Source organism: Neovison vison, chromosome 13 (assembly GCF_020171115.1).
Source record: "Neovison vison isolate M4711 chromosome 13, ASM_NN_V1, whole genome shotgun sequence".
NCBI lineage: Eukaryota > Metazoa > Chordata > Mammalia > Carnivora > Mustelidae > Neogale > Neogale vison.
In genome coordinates, this window is record NC_058103.1 from 97,111,788 (window position 1) to 97,133,057 (window position 21,270).

A 21,270-nucleotide genomic window follows, 5' to 3' on the forward strand; every position below is an offset into this window, starting at 1 on the left:
AAATTCTGCTGGGAAAAGGTGCAGTTGGGTGGGAGAGGCAAATTGCACTATTTGATAATTACGAGTGGTACAGAACTCAAATAGTCCAAAACTACGTTTTGATGGGGCCAAAATCAATTTATAACTAGAATTAAGCATTTAGCTTCCTTGCCTTTATCTGCAGGGCAGTGTAACTCCACCTTTAGTGGAAACGGACTGAAAAGGTAAGTATTTGACAATTCAGTGCCACTATTCAGACTGTGTTCATTATATTTAGGCCATTTACTACAAACAAAAACCCATCAGAGAAAATAGGTAATACACCTAAGATGTTTCTACTGAAATTTCAGCCAATGCTCTACCTGCTCAGCCTATTCACCTAGGCTACTCAGTTATACTTACTCATATCACATTATCTATTAACCCAGAAAGAAAAAAATCAAACACAACATCTGTATGGCTTATGAAATGTCAAAATCGTACTAATAGAAAACAAGGGAAATAACCTGCCTCAGACAAGAAAACGCAGAAATCTACCTCAGAATTTTTATTTCTACCCCTTAACTAGCCTATACATTCAATTTGAATCAAATGCAACTATCAAATGACTGTTACTTCCCAACTTTCTGTGAATACAGAAAAGCAAAATATCACTAGATGGCAGCAACGAGTTGGCAATTTTTTTAAAAAGATAACTAAATCTAGAGTCCAAGTTTTTCTATTTCATACTGCCTTTCACAATCTGTCAACGTTTCTCAGTACTTTTTGGATACTATAAAATTCCCCTTCTACTTAAAGCATCATCATCTGAACTAAGTTATTTGTCTTTAACAAACTTAAGTTCCTATTTTGCCCATTTACATTCACTTTACTCTATCTGGCCCTCATTTGTTCTCTACCTATGTTTATCTTTAGTGCATTCCATCAATTATTTCCCTCTCGCTAACAATGAACTGTCCATGTGTCTGCAAAAACAACAGTGTACTTTAATCTGCTCCACCCCCAAAGCTTTTTGTTCTTCAAAACAGGTATGATCTCAAGGTCAAGAATACGAACATTGATTAATTAGCATATGTTGGTACTTCATATTCAGATATATTCATAATTCAGGTAACTGTCGATGTATGCTAAAATCACTAGGGAAAAGTATCAAGCTTTTCTGCCCAAAAGGGGTAGAAAACAAGATTTATATGATCTCAAAATATTACCCAAAATACGGATTATAAAAAATGTGCTTTTGAAACGGAAAATATATGCCACCACTTAAACCAACTGATCTGACATTACATGCCTCCTGGTGTGACAAAAATAAGAAAAACACATCACCTGTGTAATATCCTTGGTAAATATCTGAACCTGCACATAGGGAAATACATACAAAGTAGAAACCTTTTCTAGATTAAGAAAGCAATGTGTGAACCACTGAACCTTGACTGAACTGACTGCAAACATTTTTGGTGACAGGGAATTTTATTATGGACTGTATACATGGGAATATTGAATCAGTGTCACTAATTTTTACTGGCTTGGTAATTTCGTTAATATAGATTATCTTTGTTCTTAGAGGAGATGCAGGCATCTTCAAGTTCTTAAGTGAAGTATCATGCCTAAAACTATTCAAGGGCAAAACAAAACACCACACATATGGAGAGCAAACATAGCAATCTACACAGCAGCTACCAGAAGAAGAAGGCTGGAACATGGATGGTTTATTTTACGTATGCAGTATTACCTGTTCAAAAGTTTTTTAAAGCTCCTATAACAACAAACAGAAAAAAGATATACACCAGGTCTCACATTTTAGCAAATTCCCAGAAAGTAGTATTTTCTATCACATTTGCTAATTTAAGAATGATTGTCCGATGGGGTGAAAAAATACGGCACTCCCACCGCTGTAACTAAGTAAACAAACAAGATGTAAACCAGTACATATTTCTCTAGGTTCCTTTGAAAATTCTTAAAAAGTGCCAAACAACAGCTGGGCCTACATACTTGCATTAAGCAATTGGCAATGTTAAATTTCAGGTTATCCTATGTTTGGAAGTGAAACAGAAAACTCTTGAGCATCTGTAAGCTCTGTAAATCCCTTTTAATAAAAAACACTACATAGCAACTTAAAACGTATTGTAGAAAACTAAGTGAAGAATGTTTATAATACACTCTAAAACTATATATGGTAGTGACTCCATACTGCTAAAAATTCTTCAAAAATATAGGTGTACAGGTTTAAGATAGAAATGAACCAAAACACCAAATTAAATAGTGCTCAAGAAAAATAGTTTTATATATGTATTTCCTTCAAGGATCCCTAATAAGCATTTTTATAGAAGACTGTTCCTACCAAAGTGTAAACGGGTAATATAATGACAAAAAAAAATTTTTAAGGTTTTATTTATCTGACACAGAGAGAGGGATCACAAGTAGACAGAGAGGCAGGCAGAGAGAGAGAGGAGGAAGCAGGCTCCCCAATGAGCAGAGAGCCCGATGCGGGGCTCAATCCCAGACCCGAGCCAAGGCAGAGGCTTTAACCCACTGAGCCACCCAGGCACCCCGACAAAAATTTTAAAGTGAAGGTCTTTAAATAAACAAATAAAATCTTAAAAAAAAAAAAAAAAATCCCAGAATCTTAAAAGAGGGAAAAACCAAATCATATAGTTCAACCACCTTGCAGTTCTTCCAAGGATGTTAAAATCCCCTTACAACATCCTTGCTCACTAATAATCTAGCCTCTTGGGGCGCCTGGATGGCTCAGTCATTGAAAGCATATGCCTTTGGCGCAGGTCATGATCCTAGGGTCGTGGTATAGAGCCCATCATCAGGCTCCCTGCTCCACAGGAAGTCTGCTTCTTCGTCTCCCACTATTTGTGTTCCTTCTATCACTGTGTATGTCTGTCAAATAAATAAAAGCTTTAAAAAAAATGATAATTTAGTCTCTTGAGAACTGCCACCAAAATGAAGGAATTCACGTTATTCAATTCTAAAACTTAACTGCCTTTTAATCAATTGCTTTAGTTCCCTCCTTCAATGCCGAATACCATTAAAATTAGTTTTTTTTCTGTAACCTAAAATTATCTTATTCAAACTACTCCCTATCCTCACCACCTTCCATGAAAATAAAACTGGTGCCTTGTAACAAATACAATTTAATCTGTCAATGTCCCTTTGAACATAGTACCAGTCCAATTTGATTGCTCTTTCAAGAATGGAACACACTCTGGATGCTATTCAGATGCTACTCTTTCTGGTAACTTGCATTGCCAACACATGCTTTTTGCATTGTCAACACATGCAGAATTCACTAAGAACAACCCCTCATTCTTAAACATTTACTAAAATAATGCTAACTTCCCATACTGGGACAACTTTGTTAGTTTTCTTTACATTTAGTACAGAGCTTTACATTTCAAATACCATTTCATCCTCTACCTAGTTCCAGCCTGAAGTTTCAAATTTTATTTTGTTAAGTATTTTATTAACAACCTTACAATTATGTATTCTTCACTGATTTGTTCACCATACTGAGTCTTGACCTCATCATTTTAAAAAAAGTTTAACGCAATTTTCCTTCAAAATTTTTTTCATGTTATGTACTAGTTTCAAACAATGACAACCAACAAAGTCAGTCCCAACTGGTAAGTCCTTTTGCGTATTTCCTCTATACTGAAAAGCTCGATTCTGGTTTAGTTCTGAGCAGGACCTGAGTTAGTAACTCAAAAACCTGCAAAACAAAATTTAGGTAAAGCCTTTTTCAAAAAAATAATTTTAAACCGCAAAGGAAAATACCTACCCCCACAAATTCAAGCCATACCCACCATGACCAAACTTTGCTTAAAATAGTGACTAATGCGAACTTCCTAAATAGAACATAACAATTTGGGGCGCCTGGGTGGCTCAGTGGGTTAAAGCCTCTGCCTTCAACTCAGGTCATGATCCCAGGGTCCTAGGATTGAGCCCCACATTGGGTTCTCTGCTCAATGAGGAGCCTGCTCCCCCTCACCCCCACCTGCCTCTCTGCCTACTTGTGATCTCTGCCAAATAAGTAAAATAAAAAATCTTAAAAAAAAAATTTTTTTTCAACACATCACTAAAGTACAAAAACAAAAAACTAAAAGAGAAAAAAAAAGGAAGACAAAAACTAAACACTTGATGTCTGCAATACACATATTCACAATTCAAGTTCTTAATAATGTATACAAACATGCATGAAAATAGTAATACAACCTAATGATTTAAGAGCTGAGACTTTGGGGTCAAGCAGACTTGTTTCAATTTTAAGCTCAACCCCTCTGAACAGTGTACAACTACCCTCTGGGAAGCCAATCCCTTCAAAAAACAGACTCTCCAACTGTAAAATGAGTATCATTGACAGTACTTGTCTCACAGGCATAAATGAAGTACAGAAAACACTGACATGGTATGGTGCCTGGCACATATCAAGTATTGCTGCTGCAGCTGTAGCTATTACTATATCATTTACTATTACTGGTAAATACCAACAAAAAAAAATGGCCAAGGATGCATACAGGTTATTCACAAATACTACTAAAGATCCAGAGTTTTAAAAATTCAACATCACTGTTAACAGAAATACAAATTAAACCAATTATCATACTTCACTTACCAAACAAGGATAAACATTTTAAAATAGTAATTTTTACATATTATTTCTATGAATTGGTACCGTACTTCCACAGAAAATTGGACTTTTATATGCGACTGGCTAAATCAACTTCAGTTCATCAATCCAAATGAATACAAGCAGCAACAATTATTTTAAAATGACCATGTACTGACACTGAGAGATGTTCAAGATCTTAAGCAGCATACATAGTATACAGCTGACCCCTGAGCAACATAAGGAGCTATGGGCACTATCCTCCCCACTGTGCCGCCAAAAATAAACCCACATGTAACCTGACTCCCCAGAAACTTTACCCGTAACACTTAATACATATTTTGTAGATTATATACTGCATTCTTACAACAAAAATGGAAATTGTTAAAATCATAAGGAAAATATACTTACAGTACTGTTATTTGTTATCTTTAAAAACCCACCTAAGTGGACTCATACAGTTCAAACTGTCAACTGTTACCTAAATTATGTGTAAGCTATCTCAGGATGCAGTAGTATTTTTACATTTTTAAGTATTTTTTCCTCAATTTTTCTTCAAGAACCATACTGCTTTCATAATTTTATTTTACAAAGATAGCTTAATGCTACCTTGAGATTTAATGATTGTGATACACCGCTTGGCCTAGATCAGCAAAGATTTCTGTAACTCCCTAAACAGAAATTGGAAAGGTTGAGTGCCTCCCTTCCACCAGATCAATTCAAAAAACCGTAAAATCGAGAATGGGCATCTCTAGACCAATTTTCCACTGGATATTGTGTTTCATAAATCTGGGGTCTCTCATTGTTAGTCCCGACAAATACAAGACAATTCACTAGTCTCAACCTTTATAATCAACTGTCATTATTAAAAAATGTTATTTGTTGGGGTGCCTGGGTGGTTCGGAGGGTTAAGCCTTTGCCTTCAGCTCAGGTCATGATCTCAGGGTGCTGGGACCAAGCCCCGCATTGGGCTCTCTGCTCAGCAGGGAGCCTGCTTCCCCATCTCCCCACCTGCCTCTCTGCCTACTGTGACCTCTGTCAAATAAATAAAGTATTTTTTTTTTTTTTTAGAAAGAAAAATGTTATTTGTTTGCTTCGGAGTGTTCTACCAGACTTAAAAGGAGGGGGGCCGCTGGCTGCCTCGGTTGGTAGAGCACATGACTCTTGATCTTGGGGGCTGTTGGGCAGAGTCCCAAACTGCACGCGAAGATTACATACAAATTAAAAAGGGGAAGTGGTGCCTGGGTGGTTAAGTGCCTGTCTTTGGCTCAGGTTACGACCCCAGAGTTCTGGGATCCAGCCCTGCATCGCACTGGACTCCCTCCCTCTGCTTGTGCTCTCTCACAATCTGTCACAAAGAAAAATAAAATCTAAAAAAAAAATCCAGCATTTTAGAAGCCCATCATATTTTTAAATTTTTAATTATTTTTATTAACATGCTATTATTTGCCCCAGGGGTACGTCAGGCTTACACACTTCACAGCACTCACCTTATCACATATCCTCCCCAATGCCCATAACCCAACCATCCTCTCCCAGCAACCCCCGGTTTGTTTTGTGAGACTAAGAGTCTCTTTTGGTTTGTCTCCCTCCCCATCCCATCTTGTTCCATTTTTTCCTTCCCTACTCCCCCAAACCTCCCACTCGGTCTCTCAAATTTCTCCTATCAGGGAGATCATATGATAATTGTCTTTCTCTGACTTATTTCGCTCAGTGTAATACCCTTTAGTTCCATCCATGTTGTTGAAAATAAGCCTATCATATTCCTAACCAGAGCAGCCTCTATACAGAACTCCCCTTGACAAACATCTATTTACTTTGGGAACATTTTAAGCTGTTTTAAAACAAGAGGTCCCCCAATCTTCAAGTATCAAACAAGCATCAGAAATATTTATGGGGCACCTGGGGTGGCTCGGTCATTTAAGGGTCTGCCTTAGGCTCAGATCTTGACCCTGGGAGAGATACTCCCTACTCAGCAGGGAGTATGCGTCTCTTCCCCCCCCTCAGCCCCTCCTCCCACTTGTGTTCTCCTCACTTGCTCATGCTCTCTCAAATAACATCTTAAAAAAAATTCTTTCCCCTTTTTACAGGGAAAGAATTAAGATCAACATTTCAAAATTACTACAGTAAGGTCAATAAATCTCAGCTGGGATATAAAACATCAAGAACATATGCAATATATAAAAATAGTAAGTAAAAAGAAGGGCGCCTGGGTGGCTCAGTGGGTTAAGCCTCTGCCTTTAGCTCAGGTCATGATCTCAGGGTCCTGGGATCGAGCCCCACATCGGGCTCTCTGCTTGGTGGGGAGCCTGCTTCCCCCGTCTCTCTGCCTGTTGCTCTACCTACTTGTGATCTCTGTCAAATAAAATATAAAATCTTTAAATAAATAGTAAGTAAAAAGATACAAGAAGAACTTACTATTCTAGTATTAATAATTCTTTTGTGAATGAGAATCCAGTTTAATTTGTATAAACCCCTGGTAAAAGCACTATCCTTATACTTGAGATTCATGCTTTTAAGTTTTAGGGGTCTTAAATCACAATTTCCTTCAAATGGTTTAGCAAATTAACAATGAAGAAAATGAAACTGGCAATCTAGGTGGAAGGTATACAGAAATTCATCTACACAGACCTGCAAAATTACGTTTTTAAAATATTACTCTCTTCAGCTTTCATTTACCACCGAAAATGGAGTGGTCATATTATACGAGATATATCATTTCCCTAAGAGCTGTGATAATTCAAAATACATCTATTTTAGATGTATTTATTTCAATGACTAGCTTAAGTGGTATAACCATTTACCCATTCTATTTGAAATCAGTTTTTTTAAATAATTTTATTTATTTGACAGACCAAGATCACAAGTAAGCAGAATGTCAGGCAGAGAGAGAGAGAGAGGGAGGAGGAAGCAGGCTCCCTGCCGAGCAGAGAGCCCAATGCCGCTCGATCCCAGGACTCTGGGATCATGACCTGAGCCAAAGGCAGAGGCTCAATCCACTGAGCCACCCAGGCGCCCCTGAAATTAGTTGATTCTTACCCTTATTTGTAATTTGGGGAGTTCATTAGTTCAAGTCTTACACATAAAATAGTTACTTTTTACATTGTATTATTTCAAATTTACACAAAATGGAGCCACACCATGATCCTCAACTTTCCCCCCAAACACCAAAAACTTGCCACAAAGCCCATCAAAATTTCTAAGTCACGAGCAAGCGATAAAAAAGGAGTGCAAGTAGTCTAGTCCTGTGTTTATCTTTACTGTACCCAGCACAGTTCTGGAAGAGAGCACTGAAATTCTGTATTTCTATGACGCTTCCAGATGATGATGATGATGATGATGATGATGATGATGATGTTGTTGTTGTTGCTGCTGCTGCTGGAGCACAGACCATATTCTGAATAGCAAAGGTCAACAATACTCACTGACAGAAGATTTAATTATCTTTGAGTTCCAACAAAATATGCTTTTTAAAGTCTACATGGAGACATGGGTTTGGAAAATCAGGATTTTTCATACAATTAATTTGCCAAGGTAATACTATGCCTTTTTTGTTGTGTGTTATACCCCAGTGGGATCTGGGGAAGCACACAGCTGTCAAATAAAATATATTAGCATTTCTCCAATCATATGCATAATCAGTCATTTAATGTAACAGACTATAAATAATCTCACATCCACTGACATCAAGATTGTCACCAAATGGTCAAACTAATGAAAAAAAATTTCCATAGATTTTTTTACATTTCTGAATTGTAAATAAAAGATCTTGGACCAGTAGAGGAAATTAATTTGTGTAAGGAAATTATTTTAATAAGGAAATCCAACTTAAATTTACAACATTCTCCATCACTCAGCTCTAAGCAGCTAGAACATAGGATTATACCTAAATCTGAGTATTAACAGTAAAATATACAGAGAGGAATCCCATCTTTTGCTACCCTGACCTCAATTTTATCACCAATGAGAATAAATATGCCAAGTCTTTCAAATTAAAAAAACAAAACTTCTAATAAAGGAACTTCTCAAAATCCAGAAAGGACCAAGCAAAAAAACATGTAAGCAAAAGTCAATCATCCTTGTGAATAATCCCACAAAAATGAAACACAATTGGGGAATGCCTTTTTCAGCCCCCACAGTAGTATTTTAGGGTCTTAAATATTTTGACAATGATTTTATTTCTAAGTCCTTATCTTTCAAAAATACATACTGAAAGATCTACAGATGAAATATATAAAGGATTTGCTTCAATAACAAAGCTGAGAGGACAGATGAAGGTACGGATGGAACAAGATTACCAAAGACTATTAAAGCTGGACAATTTCATGGAAATTCCACTCCTCTGGGAATTTTTCACAATAAAATGAAAACAGCACCAAATATATACAGAGATCTAAAAATAAAATAATTAAGGGAATCTACAAAATTTTATTTGTCAGACTTTTCACAATTATGTATGAAAGGGGAAAATGGGAAGACCGTAAGGGCCCAAAACAGTTCTATGTAAGTAAAAATACTGAACAAGAATGTAATATATGTAGCTATTTAAATGTTCAGATTTCTACTAATTTTGTTATGTTCACATGAAGTAAAAAAATTTTTTCCACTTCAATGTATGTGCTGTCGTATAAATGACTTTTTGGAAAGCCTATACATGCATACTCAAGAGAATTTTTTTTTTAAAGATAAAGTTCTTCCAAATTTTGTCTACAGCCCCATCATAAGAAGCACAACAGCCTAAGCTCTCAAATGAAAACCTGATTCCTTCCACCATGGCCAAACCTATCTTAGAGCTGTTTTCCACACACACACACAAAGAGCAAGTTTCCCTCCAACCCTAACAATACTGTTTAACCTGTGTCTTTCAAAGTATTTCCCTATACCTTTACACAGATGATAAACTTCTATGTGTGCCAAAGAAAAGACCACAGTACCCGGTGGGGATGGGGAAGCTTGAAGGTCTAAGTGAGTTTGGAAAACATCAGTGACGCCATGATCTTTGAGTTAAGAACCTAAATGAAATGAGAAACCTAAACTTAGGAATGTCTTGGGGGAAGAAAACTCTTAAGGAAGGCTCTGAGACAGGGCATTCAAGACTCAGTAAGGCAATGTGATCGAGCAGAATATACTTTATGTATACAACTAGTAAGGGAGGAGAAGCACAACAGACCATGTAGGATATTTTTAAAAATCACAATGAATTTTTTTTAAGGATTTTATTTATGTATTTGACAGATCACAAGTAGGGAGAGGCAGGCAGAGAGCCCAATGTAGGGCTCCATCTCAGGACCCTGAGATCATGACCCAAGCTGGAAGGCAGACTCTTTAACCCACTGAGCCACCCAGGTTCCCCATCACAGTGAATTTTAACACTGAAAATAGGGAGCTACTGAGTTTCAAGCGGCAAATCCTTTAAGTAGTATGTTTTTCCAACATTACATTTGAGCAGGACCAATCTAGCTACCACACACCAGTGGGAAGGGGTAAAAGAAACCTAAACCTATCCCAGTAATGCACGAGACAACTGCAGCTTGAAACTGGACCAAACCATGGTAGTGTGATCAATACTTGTATTTTAAAGGAAGCCCTGACAGGATACAAGCCCGAAGGTGAGGTCTAGGAGGAAAAAAAAGACAAGGATGGCTAACCGAAGTCTGACTCTATGACATAAAAACTGGAGTTTCATTAACTGCAACTGGCAACACTGGTTTGAGAACATCAGGAGCCCCATCTGGGACTTTTAAATTGATCTAGTTCACATTCAGGGTGCAGTCAGCTAGGTAACTAGACAAACTGGCATGTCATTCCAAGTTAAGTCTGGTGATGCAAGCATGAGAATCATTAGCTTGGATGGTATAGAAAAACATCTGACCAAATGAAGTAACACAGGGAGTTTTGAGTTTAAAAAAAAAAAAAAAAGAGAGAAATGGGAAAACTGGACACATGAGTACTCCAATAGAGTGGAAGAATAAGCCAGAAACAGAACAAAAACCTAAAAAGTATATAAAATAATGTTTCAAGGAGCAAACTGGGATTTTTATTTTTAAACCACAAATAGTTATTTCTTCGACTAAAACTCACTTTTAAAATCTGTTTACTTCCCTGAAATATCACATCCAAACATTTTATAAAATTATACCACAAAGCTGCATCTAATTCTCCATCATTTTCATTTAAAGTGATTAAGAACTAAATATTTAATATTTTAATGATGGTATTTAGTTGCATACGCTTTAAAAATAGAAGTCCGGCGTGCCTGGGTGGCTCAGTGGATTAAGACACTGCCTTCAGCTCAGGTCATGATCTCAGGTTCCTGGGATCGAGTCCCAAATCGGGCTCTCTGGTCAGCGGGGAGCCTACTTCCCTCTCTCTCTCTCTGCCTACCTGTGATCTCTGTCAAATAAATAAAATCTTAAAAAAAAAAAAAATTTTTTTTTTCCCGTGGCTCAGTCAGTTGGGCCGCTGCCTTTGGCTGAGGTCATGATCCCAGGGTCCTGAGATGGAACCCTGCATTGGGCTCCTGCAAGGAACCTGCTTCTCTCTCTGCCTCTGCCTGCTTGCGCTCTCTCTCTCTGACCAATAAATAAATAAAATCTTAAAAAAAAAAAAAAAAAAAAAGTCGTCATCATCAGAAGCAGTTTCTTTTTTTCAGGGGAGGGGTAACTGTACCCCAAATGGATCTGTTTTTCAAAAATACTTCATTATGTCAGGTAAAGAACAGTCAATCTAATATGATTAAGAGTTGAAATTTGGGGCGCCTGGGTGGCTCGGTGGGTTAAGCCACTGCCTTCGGCTCAGGTCATGATCTCAGGGTCCTGGGATCGAGTCCCCCATCAGGCTCTCTGCTCAGCAGGGAGCCTGCTTCCCTCTCTCTCTCTCTGCCTGCCTCTCCATCTACTTGTGATTTCTGTCAAATAAATAAATAAAATCTTTAAAAAAAAAAAAAAAAAGTTGAGGGACACCTGGGTGGCTCAGTGGGTTAAGCTGCTGCCTTCGGCTCAGGTCATGATCTCAGGGTCCTGGGATCGAGTCCCGCACCGGGCTCTCTGCTTGGAGGGGAGCCTGCTTCCCCCTCTCTCTCTGCCTGCCTCTCTGTCAGCTTGTGATTTCTCTCTGTCAAATAAATAAATAAAATCTTAAAAAAAAAAAAAAGAGAGTTGAAATCTGTAGACTTAACTGCCAGGGTTGACTCCATGTGTCACCATTTATTAGGTTATGTCCAACTTTGAGCCAATTTTTTAAACTGTGTTTCAGTGCTCTCATCTCCATTACACTAATGATAATATACAAAGGTTATGATGATTAAGAAGTTAGAACATTAACAATGATGGACATATACATACACAGTTAAGGTGTTCAGATTATTACTTCCAAGAAGGGTCTACTTCATTTTTCCTTTCAAACAGGGAAGTGAGCACATCATGTTTTACCCAATGGGGTGTTAAGAGAAGTAATCAGTATCCTAGTGTCTGATCCACCTGTCCTCTTCAAACTAATTATATCTGCTCATTAATACACACACTAAACTCATTTGAAACAACTGGGTGAGTATCTCCAGGCCTAGGAGAGATTGAAAGATAGTGACCTATCCAGATAGGTCTTTTGATTTAGTTGTCTTCCTTAAACTTTGTCCTCATTCCCCAGACAACAGTCAGAAGGAAATTCCAAATAGGATCTCAAGCATTCTCCTGTGTCCTTCAAAGGATTCCTTTTGTTCCCAAGACAATCTAGATATTAAATAAGGACCCTACAAGGACCACCAGTACACCAAGCTTGCTATCGCTTATCTTTCCAACTCTGTGTCTTATTCTATGCAGCCTTGGTGCCTATTATCCAGTAGTAATTTTTGCTCTGAGATTTCCCCCCATTACCTGTGCTTTCAAGTAGGATAATACACTTCTGGATCTTAATTTGAACATCAATTCAAGGTCATTTCACTGGCAGTACACTCCCTCCCACCTCCATATTCTAAATTTGGCTCCCTTTCTATAACCTTATTCTGTTCTTTTCCTTCTAGATTATACAGTGCTCTTTGTCATTCTATTTCTCCTCTCAATGATCTGTAATACCTGATAGGACAGGGGGCAATAGGCTTTGTTCACCCAGATACCCCAGCCTAATGAGGATTTTCAGAATAAGCACTCAGATATCTAATGAATAAAATCTCTACTTGAATGTTCCAGGAGCAGTCTCAAAAACCAATTGTTTAAATAGCTTTCTCCTATTCTTACCCTAATCTGCTCCGTTGGTTTACCCAACATCTATCCTGGGAGTCATGCTGAAGTCCTTGCTCCTCCTCATCACAGGCACTGCCAAATCCTTCTCCATTTATAAGCTAGTCCCTAGTTCCAATACCACTGCTTTTGACCAGGCCAGCTCATTATTTTTCTGTGTATTTTACTATGTTCCTTATCACCTACCTCCAATCTTATTCTCCATTTCCACATCAACAGAATGACATTTCCAAAATGGAAAACTGATCTCACTCCCTTGGTTTAGAACCTTTCAACAGCTCACCAACAGTTTTTGGATAAAATACAACCTCCTCAGCGGGACATTAAAATTTTTACAATCTAGGGACGCCTGGGTGGCTCAGTGGGTTAAGCCTTGTCATAATCTCAGTCCTGGGATCGAGCCCCACATCAGGCTCTCTGCTCAGCGGGGAGCCTGTTTCCCCTCTCTCTCTGCCTGCCTCTCTGCCTACTTGTAATCGGTCAAGTAAATAAATAAATAAAAATCTTAAAAAAAAATTTTTACATTTTTATAATCTGGTCTTAATTCTAAGGTTCAGTTCAGTTCTCTTTCCCTTAGAAGCATTTCCTGCCCTTTAAAGAGTCATTCAGGTACTCATTTTTACATGCTTCTCTAAGTTCTATGTTTACTTCTAATCACACCATGACATTTGTCTTATTCATCTGTCTCCCTCACAACATTCTAAGTCCCCGAAAAACTACCACACCTTATTGTATCTCCGCAAAACAGAACATAACCCACAAGAATTTGTAAGATTAACGAGGGACTGACAGTGAACAGGAGCCACACAACGACAGAAGAGTAACAGGGAAAACAGCTTTAACAGAGGACATCAATAATACTTGGACCTATAAAAGAAATTTTCCATTCCTCTCCTAGATAACCTCAGAACATTCTATATCACTTTCTCCCATTCTGTTTTCTCTTGAGGATGCCTTCAGTCTTCACTTTTTAACTGGATTTTACTCTTTTAGTACAAGAAAAACCAATATGTGATTAATCCTAGCAATACACAGCACTGTACATGCCTTTAAAGATAATTTTACTTTATCCCTCAGCTCGAAATTTACTACAGCAGCTCTATAGTGAGTTACCACAATATTCCACCGTAGTCAGTAAAATGCTAGAGGTTGTGGGATGCCTGAGTGGCATAGTAGGCTGGGCATTCAACTCTTGGTTTCAGGTTATGCTTGCAAGCCCTGCACTCAAGTTTGGACTCCACTTGGGACTCTCTCTCCCTTTGCCCCCGCCCTCTAAAATGGATGAATAAATCTTTAAGATGAAATACTACAGGTTGCTAAATTCTGAATTCTTTAGATCTTCATTCTTTCCGATTACTCTAGAGAACACATTCCCTAACATTTGCTGGGCCACAAGTTATCACTTAAAGAGAGATCAACTCTATTTCCTGATTTGGATACAGATTAAAAAAGTTTCACTGCTTTTTGAGATTAAGAATCTACCTATCCTTAGAACAAAGCAAAACAAAAATCCTCCCAGGAAAAAGCGTTTTAATTACTACAGGATGTTTCTTGTGGCTTGATTCATGTTAAATTTCAGTAAGAATAGCCTAAATGGAATACAATCAAAAAACTATTGTCACAAACCCAAGGAAGGTTATTCTGAATAACAGAAAATTTTTATTCATTTTCAACAATCTAAGAATAAACCCACCTAAGGTGTCCTTGTCTTGTTGCTATTTAAGACAAACCATTTTCATTCTGAAGTATACGTAAACTTCAGCTCCACTTTCCAATTATCAAAAATTGTCAGCCCAAGTTAGTTACAACCTCATAATTCCATCAGCTTTTAAAAAAACTGAGCTGGCATCCCTTGGGGAACATCTCTTGAGAATAAGAAAAAAAAAATCTTAACCCAAACATTTCCAAAAGCTATCACCTACATCGTATCAACTAGACTAAAATGGGTGTATTTCCTAGTCTCTGCAATGAAACCAAGTGGACCTCACACCTCTTACCATCACCCGGGAAGGGTGTGCATCTGTTCCGAAGGCCCCCCTGGCTCCAGGTCATCCTGGCTGCTGCTGTTCCAGGCTGGGCATCCATGTTGCTGCAGCTTGTGGTTTGTGAGGGGTAGTAGTGTACAGGAAAAGCAGGATGGGATTTCAAGGGTAACAGGAGGAAAATGGCTTTCCGGGAAAATGCCATCACCATCATAGGTGTTAAGTAGTACCACACACATTTTATTGCAGCACAGTTTAAAAATTTAACAAATGAAAGATTAAAAATAAAAAAAACAAAAATAAAAAATTAAAAATACAGACGTCCAGAGATGCTCTAAAACAGTTAAGTTAAAGATCAGGAAAAATAAGGTCACAGACTTAACAGCCAGTAAAATTCTTTCGAGCCTGGGGGAGGGGATGAGGGCAAGGGTGGGGTTGGTTGGGAGAGAAAAGGTTTATGTGATCAATCCACTTAAAAATGCTAATGCCTTCACTTTCTCTCCCAAGATGCAAAACTCCAAAGTCAATCAGGAGGCCGGAGAAATTCTTATGAACATTCAGAAAAACTCGATTTTAATCCGGTTAAAAATCATCAGTGTCATTATCATCATCATCATCACCATCATTAAGTATAATAATAATAATAATAATAATAATAATAGTAACTAGTAACAACAATAAAAAGGAAATCAGCGGAAAGTCAGGAAAAATGTAAAAAAAAAATTGAATAACTTACTGTAGCTGAAGATCAAAAAAATCTCACTGTAAAAAAACAAAAATAAAAATAGCCCAGATTAGAAAAACGGGAGGTGCAAAAATGTCAAGTCAGTAAAGTTCATTTCTTTTCTTTTTCCAAAAGCAGTTTCCACAAAAACCGCAAGGGTAAAGTTCTCAGTAGCAGACAAGCAAAGCCCTTTCCACATCATCAATCAATCTTAAAAATACACGAGGAAGTAGAGAGGTCAGTTTATGAGAGGCTAAAAGGCTCCTCCTCCTCTAACCCAACTGCTGCAGAAAAAATAGAAATAGAAATTTTAAAAATTACATCTTAAATCCAAGTCCCGTTTTGGAAACAATTAAAAAAAAAAACACCTGTAAATTTGCAGTAGTGCACACCAAGTTGCATCATTATGTTTAAAATGTCTTTATAAAATCAGTTTTGGAATGGGAATGTGTGTGTTCTGGAAGGGTGGGGAAGGGAGGTTAAAAATCAAAGCTGAGCTCCAGTGAGTAGGGATGGGGTTCGCCTTGCTGCCCTGTGAAAGGAGAAGGGACAGATTGAGTCAGAGTTCCTCAGAAATGTTGTGCCCTAAACCCCCAAGACAGAAATATCTGTCCATTGCATGTAACACATTTTGGTAAAGCATTAACATTACACTGGGAAGGGAAAGCCTCTATAAAACCATCACCTCTACCAGTGATTGTCTTCACAATTCTTTATCAGTAGGTGACAAAAATTTACTAAATATATGCCTATATTCCCACAAGGGTCTTAAAAACAAAAATCTATGAACATTCATCTTGATAATCAGCAGCTTGGACAAAGAAATTATAGAAAAACCAGGCCAACAGGGACGAAGAAGTGAGCAAATGTCAAATGTCAAGTATCAAAATTATTAAGGGGAATGGTCTATCATGAAGATACATACTAGAGATGACATCTATTCTCAAAACCTGTTTATCATCAAAACAAGACCTGATAGGTTCTATAGGGGAAGATGTTTAAGTAAGGAGCACATCATAAAATTTAGGAAGGAGCTCATCATTCCAGTGACAGAATGAAAAACTAAATGAAGGAGAAAAGATTACTAGAGTTACTGAATATTTAATGTCATAAAGTAAGTGAAAAATTACAGTCCTTATTCTGTGGTCTGTTTATAAGCTAGTATATGCAGCTTATTTCAAGATACAAACTCTTCTAAGAATCTCACACAACACCACACTAAAAAATAACATGCATGACAGACAGGCCGTTTCACCAGCTGAAAGATTTTGCAATTAGATTGTACGTTTTTTGAGAAAATAAGGAAATCACCACCCTCACAATTCAATATTCAGCCAAATGGTTTTAATCTCCTTTACAAATTTCAGTAACTAGGGGGACCTAGCTTGCTCAGTTGGTAGAGCATGTGACTCTTGAACTCAGAGCCATGAGTTCAAGCCCCACATTAGGTGTACAGCTTACTTCAAAAAGCGGGGGGGGGGGGGCGGTCAGGGGCGCCTGAGTATCTCATTCAGGCATCTGACTCTTGATTTCAGCTCAGGTCACGATGAGCTCAAGCCCTACGTTGGCCATGGGGCCTGCTTAAGATTCTCTCCCACTCCCTCTGCCCTTATCCCTCTTAAAAAACAAACAAAACCTTCAAAAAATTAAAATTAGAAAGTGTTCCTTGAGTCAATTATGTGTGAATGACTAACAGAAGTACTAAAGTACTAAACCTCTAAAAATTTTAACTATAAATTTTTTCCAAGTAGCAGACCAGTTTAAGTGTTAACCTGCAAATTAGTTTACATTTGGATTGATGTGTTAAAATGTACCAACTAGACTGGGTACCCAGATGGCTCAGTTAGAGGAGTGTGGGACTCTTTATCTCAGGGTTGTGGTTTTGAGGCCCACAGTGGGCATAGGGACTTCTTAAAAATAGAATCTTTGGGGCACCTGGGTGGCTCAGTTGTTAAGCATCTGCCGTCAGGCTCAGATCATGATCCCAGGGCTGGCTCCTGGGAATGAGCCCGGCATTCAGGCTCCCTGCTCTGTGCTTAGACTGCTTCTCCTTCTCCCATTCTCCCTGCCTGTGCTGCCTCTCTCTCCATCAAATAAATAAAATCTTTTTAAAAATAAAGCTTTTTAAAAAGTGTACAAAATGAAAAGTTGTAGAAAAGATACATAGTTGAATATCATCTCTACAGCAGTGTTTGTGATGTCCAGTTATGGTCAAACTTTCAATTTTCTTAAGTCATAGATTGAAACCAGTACTCAAAATCTTCATCGTGTATTAAGTAACTTTTGGGGCTCATCTACAAATAAATCCTCTGCACAGACGTCACAAGACAAACGCTCACCAAGAAGTTAATCTGAAAAGAACCATCTGTTTCTGAAAGTCATGAAGAGGTCTTCTAAAAAGTTACGTTAAACTGATGAGCTACCACCTCATAAAAAAGACTGAACAATTTTAGTGCCTAATTAAAATGCTTTGCAATTAACAGTATACCTAAATTTTACTTTGTCAAACCTCTGGGAGGTTTGGATCCCTTCTTCTGAAGCACTATTCTTGAAGTGAGGGTTGCCAACCAGCACCAAGTGGCACTTATTAGAAATGCAAATTTCCGAGGCCCACACCAGACTTAATTAGAAACTCTGGTGGTGCAGCCCAGTAATCTATTTTAACTATTCATTCCCCTTACTGATTCTTCTGTTGGTTCACATTTAAGAACCACTATGAGAAGTTAATGGGGAGCCTCTATCCCACAGTTAAGAGTGGCATAAAGTAAATCCAGGAACATCCTGACTTACAGTAAATGCACCAAGAGAATTAAAAAACCCTATAGTAATCCTTTTTCCGCCCTTTAAGCCCCAACTTCCTAGTAACTGAGGACACTTACAGTTATGCTACATCAAATAGTGCTGGTTCTCACTTGTCAATCCTGTAATAAATCTAACATGTAAAAACCATCATCTTCCCTGAGCCCAATCTAAATATACATATTAAGCATGAGCAAATGATGTTCTCCAGGACAACCACAGCTACTTTAAGACTAATTTAAGATAGAATACAATCATTAATATATAAAACTGCTTTTAGTAAAACTTTCGGTACACTTTCCAGCCTTCTGAAAACAAATGACTTGAGTAGAAATTAAGAAAACAGGTAAGATGTCTAAGCCCCCTTCTTAAGTATAAAACTGATATCCATAACGTTTGGCTGATTTACCTAATACAGCAACAGGGGCGAGGAAGATGGAGATAGTTTTCTGAACGTTTAGGCCAAGATTCTTTCACCTGTCACTCCCAAGTTAACATCTTCGATAACGACTACTTAATATAATCTTTATTATTAGATTAACCATTCTGGATTCATTCCTTGATTTTTTCTTACAGCAATTCCATCCAAAACAAAACTGCATGCTGAAACCCACTAAAGACCTAATCACAAATTTAAGGAATGTTTAAATTCTCTACAGAAGGAATAGCAACCAACACCAAACATTCCACTGCAACCAGCATGGGGAACATAAAAAGGTCAGAAGAGCTGCCACTTAGTCATCCTCCCTAAATCAATCCTTTTTTAGCGACATGAAAATGCTATTAAAACCTATCTGAAAACACCTCTAAAACTGTTTCAGACATTAATTCTGAGGCCCAATCTTTCCAGATGGATAGTAACTCTAAGAAGCTGTTTCCTCGGTACATGTTGTTCCCAAGAAACCCATATTTCTCACACATCAAGGCAAGAACAGTGCCCTTCAATTAATTTCAATTTTTACCAATTGTTATTAATTTCTTACATTTCTCTTTATTTGCTAACAATATTTTTATTATGTTTATGACTTAAATCTTAACTAATCACTGCCCTTATCTCATTTCTAACAGTTCTGTAGTGATAACCTTTAGTTTTAAGCCCAAGTAATATACATGTTTATATTTTTTCTGAAAAGCAAGCCTTTTAATCCCCATTACATTAGCCACATGGTGAGGAGATTGACAAATGCATTAACTATTCCATACGAAAGTACTTTTACCTTCTCTCCATTTCCTAAGGGATGAATTTATCCTGCAGTATTGGTTTAAACTTTGCTAACAGTTTTTGGGAGAAACCACACTATGCAAGATACCCTCCCCCTCCCCAAGTATCAGAAAAAAAAAAAAGGGATTTCTTGGGTAAGTCAATGTGATACTACTTAGAAACACCTATGCAATTTTTATAAACTTAATTTTTCATAAGCGTCAGGACTTAGCAAATGGTGGGCACAATAATACCTTAATAAAAAAGTATGCGTTAATTTTACTTTTTAAACAGATATTTTATAAAATGCCAGAACAGCCTGAAAGTCAAACTTTTAAGTTTATATCAGAATGTTAAATTAATAACTGCCAATCTCGTAATTAAATATTTTTCCCAAGTGCAGTTCGGGAAATTTCCAGTTTTCACTGGAATGACTGCCATGATTAGGTTCTTGCAAAGATTCAAATACCGTACTATCAATACCTACTATTCCAACAGCTACGTAAACCACTTGACTAACGTAGTAGAGTCAAATTCCTTAGTCGTTCCGCTACTGATTTATTATGACCCTGGCATCCGACACTCTTGTGCCTCTCAGTTCCTGAGAAAGATAGTAGTACCTACCTCAAGCAAAGTTCCACTAACTTATATATTTCAAGTGATTTGTAACCTGCAGATAAAAAGTAAGCCAGCTTTAATTATTACTGTTAATAAGTAAATGAGATTACAATTTATTTTTAAAAACAACTGAAAATAACTACTTCGACGTCCGCCGTTTCAAAGAGGTGTAAAATAAAAAGTAATCAGTAAAACATTCAATCTATTGTTATATCTACTACTCTTATGCCCTGCGGTACGCTCCGGAATTTAGAGGCTCGCGGTGCAATTATCTACTTGGTAACCCTTACCCATCCCCCGCCCAATTTTTAAATTTAACAGGAGGCATCAGCGCTACGTGAACTTCCAACTGTATTAATGAGCATCTCGATCTTGCCTTTCATGTCTCTCTCGGAGTCCTCATGGTCGTAGAAGAAGGAAGGAAAGCAGCCGTTAACACAGAAAAAGGGAGAAAAAGGAAAAGGACGTTTTCCCTTCCGATCGTGGCCTAGAGGACACTAGGTTAAATCTGCGCAAGGGCTGAGGCCTGTAAAACTCTCTCCGGCATAATACCTAACGCCCCAACGCAAGAGAATAAATGGAGGCCTGGTTACTCTACCGAGGGTAGGGTTCCCTCGTCTTCTCTCCCACACCCCCTCGCGCTCGCCGAGGAACCCAGCGCCTGCCCTGCTTCTGCCCCCTCCACTTACCAGGAGGGGGAAGGGAGAAGAGATTCGATTCTGAATCTCCTACTCCCGGATTCTACGTGGAGAAGCCAACTGCTGCTCGAGGTCGACGACCCAGCCGCACCGCTTAGTCTTCGTCTCTTCACAAAATGGCCCCCGCGTCTCCTCCGCCGCCGAGGCGAAGGCCTAGACCCCGCCCCGCTCCCGAGAGTCGTGCTATTGGCTGCGACTTTTCTCGCTCCCGCTTCTAATTAGACAGTTCTACCGCTCTTCACAATTCTGCCCAATCACAATCAGTAGTGGGTTAGACTAAGCAAGAGAATTTCCACATGCGTGAGAGAAACTAGTTTGTAAATGGCTACTTTTCCTGTCATTTATCACCCGAGAAGTGCTTATTGGTCACTGTACCTGACGAAGCGCTGGGTGGTAACTCGCCTTTGTATCGCGCACCGC

The 21,270-nt window shown here is 38.2% G+C and overlaps 1 protein-coding gene across 7 annotated transcripts in view; it reads right to left on the reverse strand.

Moving 5' to 3' along the window:
- The window catches only part of HNRNPC (heterogeneous nuclear ribonucleoprotein C), a 54,920-nt gene extending 33,933 nt beyond the window's left edge, over positions 1 to 20,987 (reverse strand). For 4 of the 7 annotated variants that reach the window (XM_044232039.1, XM_044232038.1, XM_044232037.1 and 1 more), the window contains exons 1-3: positions 20,842 to 20,987; positions 20,159 to 20,204; positions 15,547 to 15,572 (exon numbers count right to left, since the gene is read on the reverse strand). The gene's annotated coding sequence lies outside the window, so the exon portion shown is untranslated. Of the gene's footprint in view, positions 1 to 14,825; positions 15,437 to 15,546; positions 15,573 to 20,158; positions 20,205 to 20,841 lie in introns of those variants that run through there. The other 3 variants (XM_044232034.1, XM_044232036.1, XM_044232035.1) reach the window with 3 other exon arrangements.
- Positions 20,988 to 21,270: the final 283 nt, after the last annotated feature.